The 10,611-nt window shown below is 45.8% G+C and overlaps 1 long non-coding RNA gene across 1 annotated transcript; it reads left to right on the top strand.

The window, feature by feature from the left end:
* The first annotated feature begins 4,704 nt into the window (after nt 1-4,704).
* On the top strand, nt 4,705-9,133 carry LOC134485852 (uncharacterized). The gene is made up of 3 exons (XR_015671171.1): nt 4,705-4,979; nt 6,109-6,212; nt 8,375-9,133. It is a non-coding gene; the product is annotated as an uncharacterized LOC134485852 (long non-coding RNA).
* Nucleotides 9,134-10,611: the final 1,478 nt, after the last annotated feature.

Below are 10,611 nucleotides of genomic sequence, written 5' to 3'. Positions count from 1 at the left end.
GAGTGGTCCAAGTGGAGAGAGAAGCTGGCTCAACGTCTCTGTGGCACATCCAAGGTATAGTGTTGAGCTGTCTGAGCAGAAAGGACAGTGATACAAAATATCAGTGGAGAGTTACAATAACCAGAAGGCCACAGTCAGGGGCTGTGGGTCATACAGTCCTGTGGTAGATTTCTCAACACCTGCTAGGACCTCAAAATCTCTCATCCTGTTGGTTTGGGGGCTTCAAAGGAACAAACAAAAAATAGTAATGTAACCAACCTGACAGCTTATCAAGCTACCCCCATGTCCCACTCTAATAACACACATTCAACTCAGATTTCCAAGGAAATGGTGATTACAATTTAGAACCAGCGAAAATCCCAATGTGTCATACCCTGCAGCTGTAGCCTCTGTGAGTTTCTTTCTCTGCAAACCAAAGTCTCTTGTGACCTCCTGTCTGTTCCAGGAAGCATCAGTCTCAGGGGTCTCTGATGCTGACCTCCAGGAAGACCTCAGGGCTCCTGCATGGTTTCTGAGACCCATGGCTCTGTCTGTGCAATTTTATTCCTTACATCTGGACTCTGGCTATTGTATAGATACCCGAGACCCTTTAGGACTCTGACCACTCCTTGGCATTGTCAACTTCAGCCTGGCATGTGGCTGACAGTGTCCCTGATACCCCTTGCCACAATTCTTAAGAGTCAGAGTGCCCCGTCCACCTAAGGGAGTCGGTCTTTCTCTGGGACTCGGAATCTCTCTTGAGGTCTGGAGAGACTTCCAGACACCGTTTCTGGTTTGCTGGGCTGGACTTTCTTCTGTGGGGTAGCTTAACTTACTCCTCGCTTACTGGGCTGCCTCATCTTAGCTGCTGTGAATTCCTATCCATGATGTTACCCCTGGAGGCTTACAGCTAAGTTTTGGGGAGAGATGTGAGGGCAGCAGGGGGACAGACTGCTTGTCCCCACCGATGCTGCTTACGGTCACCCAAGGTGGATCTGAGAGATGTGGCTGGACTGGGGAGTCCTGGGATGATTGAGAAACAGGCCTGACATGGGATAGACCATCTACACTCCTGACTGATTAATGCTTCAAAATTCCTAAAGTTAATATAAAGATTTTTTCTTTTATTAATACCAACCAACATTCATACATACTTATGATTTTTAAAATTCAGATAATTCTGAATCTTGTAAGATAGAAGCTCCCTCCACTTTCCTGGTCTCCTGACCTGCTCAACCCCACCATACAGCAGGTCACCCACTCTTACAGCTTGCTATATACAGTTTTTCTTCTTGAGATTATAGAACAATTATATTTCTCCATTCCCTTTCCTCGCCAAACCCTCACACACACCCCTTCCCACTCTCCTCCAAATTCACGGTCTGTTCTTTTACCAAGTGTTACTCCAAGCACAAATGTATACACATTCAATATATATATGTATATATATATATATGTATATGTATATGTATATGTATATAAGGATGTGAACTTTCAGACGGCCATGGGGAAACTGCCCTCTCAACCCTTCTAGTAAAAGTCTGTTGATGAATGAAGAGGTTAGTTTTGTGAAGCTTTTCACACATTGAGGATTCCAAGAGAAGGAGATGGAATTGTCACTAGGAGTTAACAACATTAATCAATTCAGAGCTGAAGCAGATCAAGTCCTGAACAGGTTACTGGGCAATGAGCAAATTCATAGTGAAATCAGGCCCAGGAGTGATCCCAGACGATGGGATTAAGTCTGGTGACTATACAACTGCTCCTCTTCAGGAACGCCCATGTCTCCAAGAGAATGTGTGTCTACTCAGTCCTAATCTGGCTCCAAAAGGCTGGAGAATTCCTGAAGGGACACTGGGAGACTCTGGTGTAAAGGAGCTGTGTCAGACTACGTGGGCATGGCTGTGTGAAGTCTCAGTGCCCAGAGCACTCGATACCAATGTCATTCGTCTTCACTCTTTGAAGCAAGCAAAGAGGAGCTTCCTGCTTCCTGTGAGCTGTAGAGGTGACGTAACCCCATGCTCCTGGAACCTCTCTGTTTAGGCAAACACGAACTTAATTGCTACAGTCACGTGAGGGAATGTAGCAAGCACACAGACAAAAAGTGGAAGACAGATCTTGGATAAATTCAGATCTTTTTTTTTTCATTAGTTCCACATCATTTTTGTTGTTGTTGTTGTTGTTGTTGTTGTTGTCGTTGTTGTTGTTGTTGTTTTAAGAAGTGAATGGGAATGGTCATTCCACAATCGGCCACCAGAGGGCACTGATGCAAAACCCAATCAGTCTTACAACATATCGACTTTTTAAAAAATTATTGAAATGCTCTTCCTTGAATAGAATGCCCTCACCCCTTCACTTGAGGAAAACTTTGAATACAACTATGTCACACTAGAATTGACTGGAAGCACAAAATATGCTGCAAGCAATCATGATATGGGTGTGTGTTTTGGGATTGGTGTATGTAAATATCTTATTAAAAATAACCATATAGGGCTGGAGAGATGGCTCAGCGGTTAAGAGCACCGACTACTCTTCCAGAGGTCCTGAGTTCAAGTCCCAGCAACCGCATGGTGGCTCACAACCATCTGTAATGGGATCTGATGCCCTCTTCTGGTGTGTCTGGAGACAGCTACAGTGTACTCATAAATAAAATAAATATTTAAAAGAATAATAACTATATAGCTAGGTGTGGTGGGACGCACCTTTAATCTCAGGACTAGGGAGGCAGAGACAGATGGATCTCTATGAGTGAGGCCAGCCTGGTCTACACGGAGAGTTCCAGGACAGTCGGGGCTAAGAACCCGTCTCAAGTATACATGTGTTTGTATGTATGTATGTATGTATGTATGTATGTATGTATGTATGTATGTATGTATGTGAAATATACATAATTATATATAATAACACATGTAATATATAATTGAAAATAAAAAGGAGCCCAGAACATGTGCAGAATAACCACACCTTTATGTCTTGAGCTTGCGTCTCTGGATTCTCTACTTCCCACTCTTTATCACCCCTTCGGGTTTGGCTCTTAGCAAACCCCAGTGAGGCTGTACTGCAAACAGGGTGTCTGAACAAGGGCTGTCTTCCAACCACAGCTTTTCTAGGTGATAATTTCATGATCTTCAGAGAGCCTCGGCTCCCACGCCTGTGGAACTGAAGCTTGCAAAACCTTTCCTGGTGTGTAAGGCTGCTCTGATAAAGTCGTCCCCAAACACATTCTGGGTGACCACTTCAAGGCTGGCACTTCAGGGGATTACATGGAAGGTTCATGATCACTAAGATGCTAAAAACGAGGGCTGCCACTATTCCTACAGCAAAGACATGGAAACTGTCACGTGTGTCAAAGGTCTCACACACCTAACAAACAGCAAGAAGGCATATAACGCCCGTGTCATTTTTACTCTCCACACCGCCTTCCTTTAGAGGGCAGACAGAAACTATGCTAAACTTTGCACATCTAAGGTTGACAAATGTGGTAGGTGCCTGTGAGGGTTAAAATGGATTTTTCCCCTTGACGGTCTCTAAAACATCACCCATAAGACTGTGTGGGGTTACCCAAAAAGGGTTTTCTGGCTTACATTACCTGAAGTGAGAAGACCCACCCTACATAGGAGACATATAAGAGAGCCCTGAGGAGAATCCGTTCTGTTTTTTGCCTGCTCCCTTTGTGTCTTGTTCAGGTGTTCATCTACTCTACTGCTGCTACTGCTGTTGCCATCCTTCCCTGAGCTTCTTCAAACCTCCAACGTGGACTGAAGACCAGTGACCCTCCAGGAATTCTCCAGCCCTTCGGAGCCAGATTAGGACTGAGTAGACACCCATTCTCTGGGACTGAGCACCTGCTGGGTCCTGGTTTCTCCACCGTGAAGACGGCAATGGGCAATGTTGGACTACCCTGCTCATATTGAGAAAGCCAATCCAATCAAGGTCCTGTTAATAGAGCTTCCTTTTTTAAGGTCCATTCCTACAGAGAACCCTGACTGATTAAGCTCTCAAGAGTTGCATGGTGAAGCCAATGAATCTGCGTCCAAAGCAGGTTCTAGGGGCTGTTGGGGTTGTGAAATAAGACTTGCTTTGAAAGATCAAAGGAACTCTACAAAACAAAGAATTCTTATCTGCATTATTTCTATCAACCCCACGATGATCAGATTCATCAGAAGACTGGCAGGTCATACGGTGGTGATACACACGAACCGTAATCCAATTTTAAAAAAAGATAACTTCAAAGAAAAGTAATCATGCTAAGCAACAGGCAACCCAAGAGTCTCTGAGCTGGGACAAAGATTGAAAAGGGGGCTCTGAGACACAGTCACAGGTAGTCCAGGACCCAGAAGGTAGCCAGCTGCACATGGGTGAAGAAGGGCTTGCAGCGGGTGACAGGGTTGCAGGAGCCTGACTGCTAACAAGGTAAGGTTTCAGAAGGGAAACACCTAGCCCAGAAAGCACTCCTGAACCCCAAGTGACCTTAGTCTTGTAGCCGAAGAGAGAGATGATTACTGCTTGTCTCTGAGCCGGCCCCCATCACAGCTTCTTGTAATCAGGGGTTGTCTTGCAGTACCAGGAGCCTGCTCAGTAAACTCTTCATAGGCTCAAATCGAAAAGGCCTGGCATCTGCCTCCTCCACCACAGGAAGAGGCCTTGCCAACATCTGTCCTGGAGCATCAGCGTCAACAGCTTTGGACAGCGGCAGCCCCAGAGCCCTGGGCCCGGTGTGTTCTTGTTGCACAGGCAGTGGGAAGAAGAGGCCGGCTGCCGCTCCAGCAGGCCAGACAGAAGCTAATTACAGCAACCTGAACCTGCCATGACTAACATGCTTATTTAATTTCAGATGTTTGTTTGTTGACCTACAGAAATCAAATATAGCGGCCTCCTGGGCCAGGCCTCTTCTGGGGCCCTGGGAGTAATGTCTGTGTGCGGAGCAATTACGCAGGCCTGAGTCTAGGCAGGGGTTTGGTTGCGCGGCAATACCTGGAACGGAATCCACTTGGAAACAGGTCAATTCTGTGGGGAGTGTGGTTCAACTTGGGCATGACATGAAAGGCAGGAAGCAGGCGGCCGGGAGGCTGGGGCCAGTGAAGTCTCTCCAGCATGTTTAGTTTCTGATAACGATGATCTTTCCTTCACTGAGACCCCACTCTGTCTCATGTCCTCTACACACGTACACGTCTATCCCATCTGGCTTGGTGAGACAAGTTGGGCTTTTTGTTTTGTTTTGTTTTGTTTTTCCAATTCCAGGTTAAAAAGCAAAACACTGAGCCTCTAGACATTTAAGTAACTGGCCTGCGGTCATGTGGTAAGAGTAACACAGGTTCAGGACTTCTAACTCAAAATCTCAAAAGCACCCCAAATTGATTTTTTTTGAGTCCTGACAATGATACCGTGACTGGAAAATTTCACACCTGATTTCATGTGGTCGCTGTAACAATGCAGGCACAGTGAAAGTGTTCTGTAAAATGATCTTCAGGCTATGCAGAGGAGGTGTATGGAAAACAACAGGATTTCATACTTAGACTTCAATTTCATCCCCAAGGTATTTCATTATCCATGAGAAAATACCCCCAGCCGCCATTTTAATATGAAAGAATTTTAGCCCTAAGAATTTTGACCGAAGGACACTTGATCTGGGTTTGTGGAAATTCTTTAGGCACACCCCATAACATTTTTTAACTGAGCGCTTAATACAGAATCACTTGGTATTATGTTAGTCCTCACACTAGCTCTGTGAAGTGAAGATTATCATTAACCCTCTTTCTGGATGAGGAGACTGAGGACAGTTGTCTAAGAATAAGAGATTTGACATTCTCAGCCCTCCTCCTGCAGCCAGGCCTGGAATCACTGTGCAGAGCTAGTCCCGTGAAGGGGATTTTATAAAATCCTACAGTGTGGAGCTGTGATTCCAAACTACCCTGTCTGGCTTCAGAGCCTGCACTTTTCCCAGGCTCAACGTTACTGTTGATGCTACTGTTGTCTGAGAGGCAGCAAGAGCTGTGCCCACAGCACATTGAGGAGGCCTCTCTAACCCAAGTGTGATCCAAGCAAACCTTGAACAGAGTTAGAAGGGAATGGAAATGAGAAAGTCATTGCTAAGACTACCCCCTGAAACACATCTCTGACATCACCTAGGTACCCCGGTGGCCTGGTGAGAGCCCATCGAAGCACACGGGCCTGGAGAGGCCTTCAGTTGCTGAGAATGGTGATAATGACTACTAACGATTACTGGGCATCAGGTAAGTACATGACATTGTTCAGAGCCCCACCGTGCCTTCTTTGATCTGTTAACGTTCCCATTTTATATACAAGACAACTGAGGCTCAAAGAAGGGCTAGAAGCCCTGACAAAGGTGATCAGAGAAGGAGCAATATCAGACTGGAGTAGATCTCAAGACTAGACACTCCCAAGCCAGATACTTTCTGCCACTGAAGTCACAGGGTGATAGGAACTCACTTAATGTCGGGTGTGTTAAACTTAGTCACCTACAGAACGAAGTCTATTCATTCCTTTCCTTTATAATAGGTAGGAAGTGTGGAAAGAGAGGTCTTTTTAAAAAATGTGAGAGACAGATGGTGGTAACTCGTGGGTGTGATCTCAGCACTCAGGAGACAGAGGCAGGAGGATCTCTGTGAGTTTGAGACCAGTTGGGTCCACAGAAAGACCTGTCTTTTAAAAAAAAATTAAGTATATGAAGTTTTAAAAGCTGTTACTAAATAGGCAAAACTTTCTAAAAGGATGAATTTTTGTTGTTTATTATAGTCAGTTTAACCCAAAAAATGTAAGATGGAAATGCGATTTACACACACGAGCACGCATGTACACCTTCACTAGCCTATCATTGAGAGAAGATTCTTCTCTGTGAAGAAGTGCACAGGTGTTTCCTAAATGAATGAAATTCCAGGGCCCCAGTCATGAGCTCTGACCCCCCTGCTCTTATAGAAATCCCCACGAAAGCTCACAGGACTAGAAACGGACCTTACTGATTTGTCAGATTCTTCCTCAGTCATTAGTCATGAGTTACAGGGCAATTTAGAAGCAGCACCGGGGGTCTTCATCACCAGAGAGAGGGGCTCTTCCCGTCAGCACCCTCATCCCCAATGGGAGAAAAAAGAGTTCACGTGAATCCAACAGCTTTGAGCAAAACTCAGGTAAACAGGTTTACCCCACATTTGTTTAGATTGGAGTCACAATTCTAAGAGAGAAAAATTGCTAGAAATATTTCTTCATCAACAGTCAATTCTGAGTGTCCCCACGCACCTAGCATCTTGTTATGAATGAAATGAATGTGGACCAAAGTCCACATATTTAGCCGTTCTGTGTGATGGGTTTATTACTCCATACGCTGCTAAGCCCCAGAGACTGCCATTTAATTAAACGCAGAGAAGTATTCATGGAGAGATTTCTAATTTACCGTTTCTATGCCAAGAGTCTCAGAGGTCTCATTTCCGTTTAGAAAATTCTACTGCTGCAAAAAGAGGGATTAATGAAATTAACCGGCTTCCATCTTTCCTAAAACTGAAACGTGTTCCTCCGTGAACTCTGGGTTTGGAGCATAGGTCAAAAGTGCACCCTCTCTACAGGGAAACCCTCTACCTTCATGGCCCTGAACACACACACACACACACACACACACACACACACACACACACACACCAACCACATTCTTTAATTTTCAAATTCCATACAGAGCTCTCTCAGGGCTCATGCCTCTTATGACCAAGTCTCTCCAGCCCCTCTGAGGAGAGACTGCTGATAGAAGAGGTCCACGTTCAGATCTGGAAAAAGCATCCTGCCCATCATGGGGGGATACGATAGCATTGTCAGCTCCAGGGGGCAGTTTTGACTTCTGGTCCTCCTGTGAGCTTTCTTGTCTTTCTATGAAAAGGTCAAAGGAATGTCTAGCTTCAGAGAAACGCTGTTGAACAACTTAAAACATGAGGCCAGGCCTCCATCTTGCCACACCCATCCTGGTCCCAACACAGTCTCATTCTTTTAGTCTGAGGGTCTTGTTTGGGGGGGAGGTGTTGTTTTTGTTTGTTTTTATTTGTTTTTGTTGTTTTTTTGTTTTTAGAGTTTTTGTTTACTTTTAAGACAGGGACTCACTGTGTAACTCTGGCTGGCTTATAACTGCCTAAGTGGACCAGACTGGTCTCAAACTAATAGAGATTCTCTGTTTCTGCCTTCTGGGTGCCAGCATGCTCTTTTGAAAGGCTTGGTTTTTGAACACACGTCTTCGTCAATTGTTCAACCCACCAAAGGGCTCTGTGTCACCAGCAGCCTCCTACCCGCAGTTATTGCTGTCAAATGATCCCCTTTGAGGCCTTCTGATCCTGTTACCTCACCAAGTGGTCTCTGCTTTTGCTGTCACCCTACCTGTACCCCACCTTTGTTTCCTCAGTGAAGGCTGCACCACATCTTGCCTGATCTGCCAGCATCTCTCCAGAAGGACGTTCTCCCCAACACACTGAGGTTTGCGCGCTGCCAAGAGGCTCCCCCTAAAAGACGGTTTCAGGTTCTGCCGTTCTTCCATGCAGAAGACTGCAGAAGCTGGTGACTGCCCCGAATGCCCCTTGATCTGCTTGAATCCCAAGCACCAAATGGTGACTGCCATCTGCTTCTTCAAACTCATCCTCCAACGCACCCATCTCCCTCCCTGAACCTGCCAACATCCCAAGCCTGAGGCCGGAGGTGCCAAATCTCCCTCTCGACTCTGCCTGTGAGAATCCTACCTCTATCTTTTCAAATGCTGCCTTTTTCCTGCAGGCGATTCTAACCCCAACCTAACTTATCCCTTCCAACAAGCATACCCTGGATGTAGGAGCTGTTTCCTTGTACATCCACACTGTGCTTGACACCTTCCACAAGATGCCACTCCTGGCCCGGCCATGAACTAGCTATGAATTTGCCCGAGCACTTCATTGGATCACATTCAAATGTGTATTCTTGTAATGTTTAGGACAATGTCCTGATCATGTGTCAATACTCGGCACATATTAGTGACTATAGCCATGAGGGGTAGACCAAATACATGTGTTCTGCTTTTGAGAAAATTGGGAAGATTTTTAATCATCATTTTTGTTAAGAAAAGATTAGGACAAAGCGGTATGCTAAATGGTTTGATAATATATAACATTCCAAATAAAATGTTAATCAACTGAGCGCCCTTGCCCACAGCTGAGCTACCGCCAGCAGATTCTGGTGTTTCTAGTGTATAACACTGTCGGCGCGCGCGTGTGGCCTTCTAACGTAGCCCACCCCTTCAAAACCGGCTTTGGATGCCCATCCTCAATCCTTTGTCCCTTTTCTCGGTGGCTTTCTTTATAGGCTTTCTTTCTTTCTTTCTTTTTTTTCTTTCAAACTCAAGTTGGTACTGAATTTTTGGCACTTACAAACCCATCACTTTAAAAAGGGAGGACAAAAGTAATAAGCAGGTCCAGATTTGTGTTTAGCGCCCCCCCCAAAAAAATGTAATTTCTCCACTTTAATCGGATCCAGCCAAATGGCCAGTCCAATGTGCAACATATGTCCGGCCAACTGGCTGGAGTCGGTGCATTTCATTCCGTCTGTGGATTAATGAGATTATGGCATTGTTAAAAAGAAGCAGAAAAATGCTAATTTGACATCTACTATGATATACTTTACAGTTTGGGGGCTTTCTGCATTTTAAGACACTTTTAATTACGTTGTTATGCTGTGCCAATGAGGACCATATGCCCATTCTTGTCCCTCCAGTGCTGTCTTCACAGTCACCTGCACATTCCCAGGCTGTGCAGGCGACAGAGACCTTGCTTACAGTAGCCTCTGCTAGAGAAAGAAGGAAGCGGGCTTCTCCTTCACCTGTGCAGCAGCCCTGTGGTGGGAGCTGTTCCTGAAGCCAAGAAGACTCACCTCTGTGTTAGAGGCTCTTAGGCTGAGGGGCTGGGGTCTTTGGTTTGATGAACTGACCATGAAAGGACCACTTCAAAATTGTAACAGTCTGACTGCGTTTAAAAAAAAATGGGCACAGCGATACTCACCAGTGTCCCGCCAGTCTCCTTCTCTGTGACTTGGGGAGAACTGTAGCGTTGCTGTTCAGGGCGCACTGCCTACATTTAAGAACTTGTTCGCACTTCTGCATTTTGCACTGGGCTGCGTGCTACTGCGCTGCCCTGAAGGGTGTTGGGGATGACGGATGTGGCATGTGCTAACACGCGGGATATTATTCTGTCCTTTGCAAACGCTCCGGGCAACCCCTAAACTTAGCCCAGCAGAGCTGTGCCTTCCCGCTTTGATCCCGAGGAAGGTCTTGTGTCATCGTCATCTGTTTTGTGGTGGCAGCTTTAACAATGCTCCGGATAAAGGGCAGCATGATTTATCCCTCCTGAGGCTTTCCTAGGGATCTATCTGGAACTGACAACTAGACTCTCAAAAAGAAAAAGAAGGGGGATGGTGGCTGGGGACATGGTTCCGTGGGTGACTGACTCCTGAGTCTGGCTCTCCTGCACTCATATGAAAGTCATAACTCTGTAACCCTAGCGCTAGGACAGGGAGACAGGCAGGACCCCAAAGCTCATTGGCCAACCGACCTAGGCAAATCAATGAGCTCCGCTATCAATGAGAGACCGTGTCTCAAACACTAAGGCGAAGAGCAGCTGA

The sequence above is a fragment of the Rattus norvegicus genome, chromosome 2 (genome assembly GCF_021556685.1).
Source record: "Rattus norvegicus strain SHRSP/BbbUtx chromosome 2, alternate assembly SHRSP_T2T, whole genome shotgun sequence".
In the NCBI taxonomy this organism is placed as follows: Eukaryota; Metazoa; Chordata; class Mammalia; order Rodentia; family Muridae; genus Rattus; species Rattus norvegicus.
This window is presented reverse-complemented; position numbering and strand designations above follow the sequence as displayed.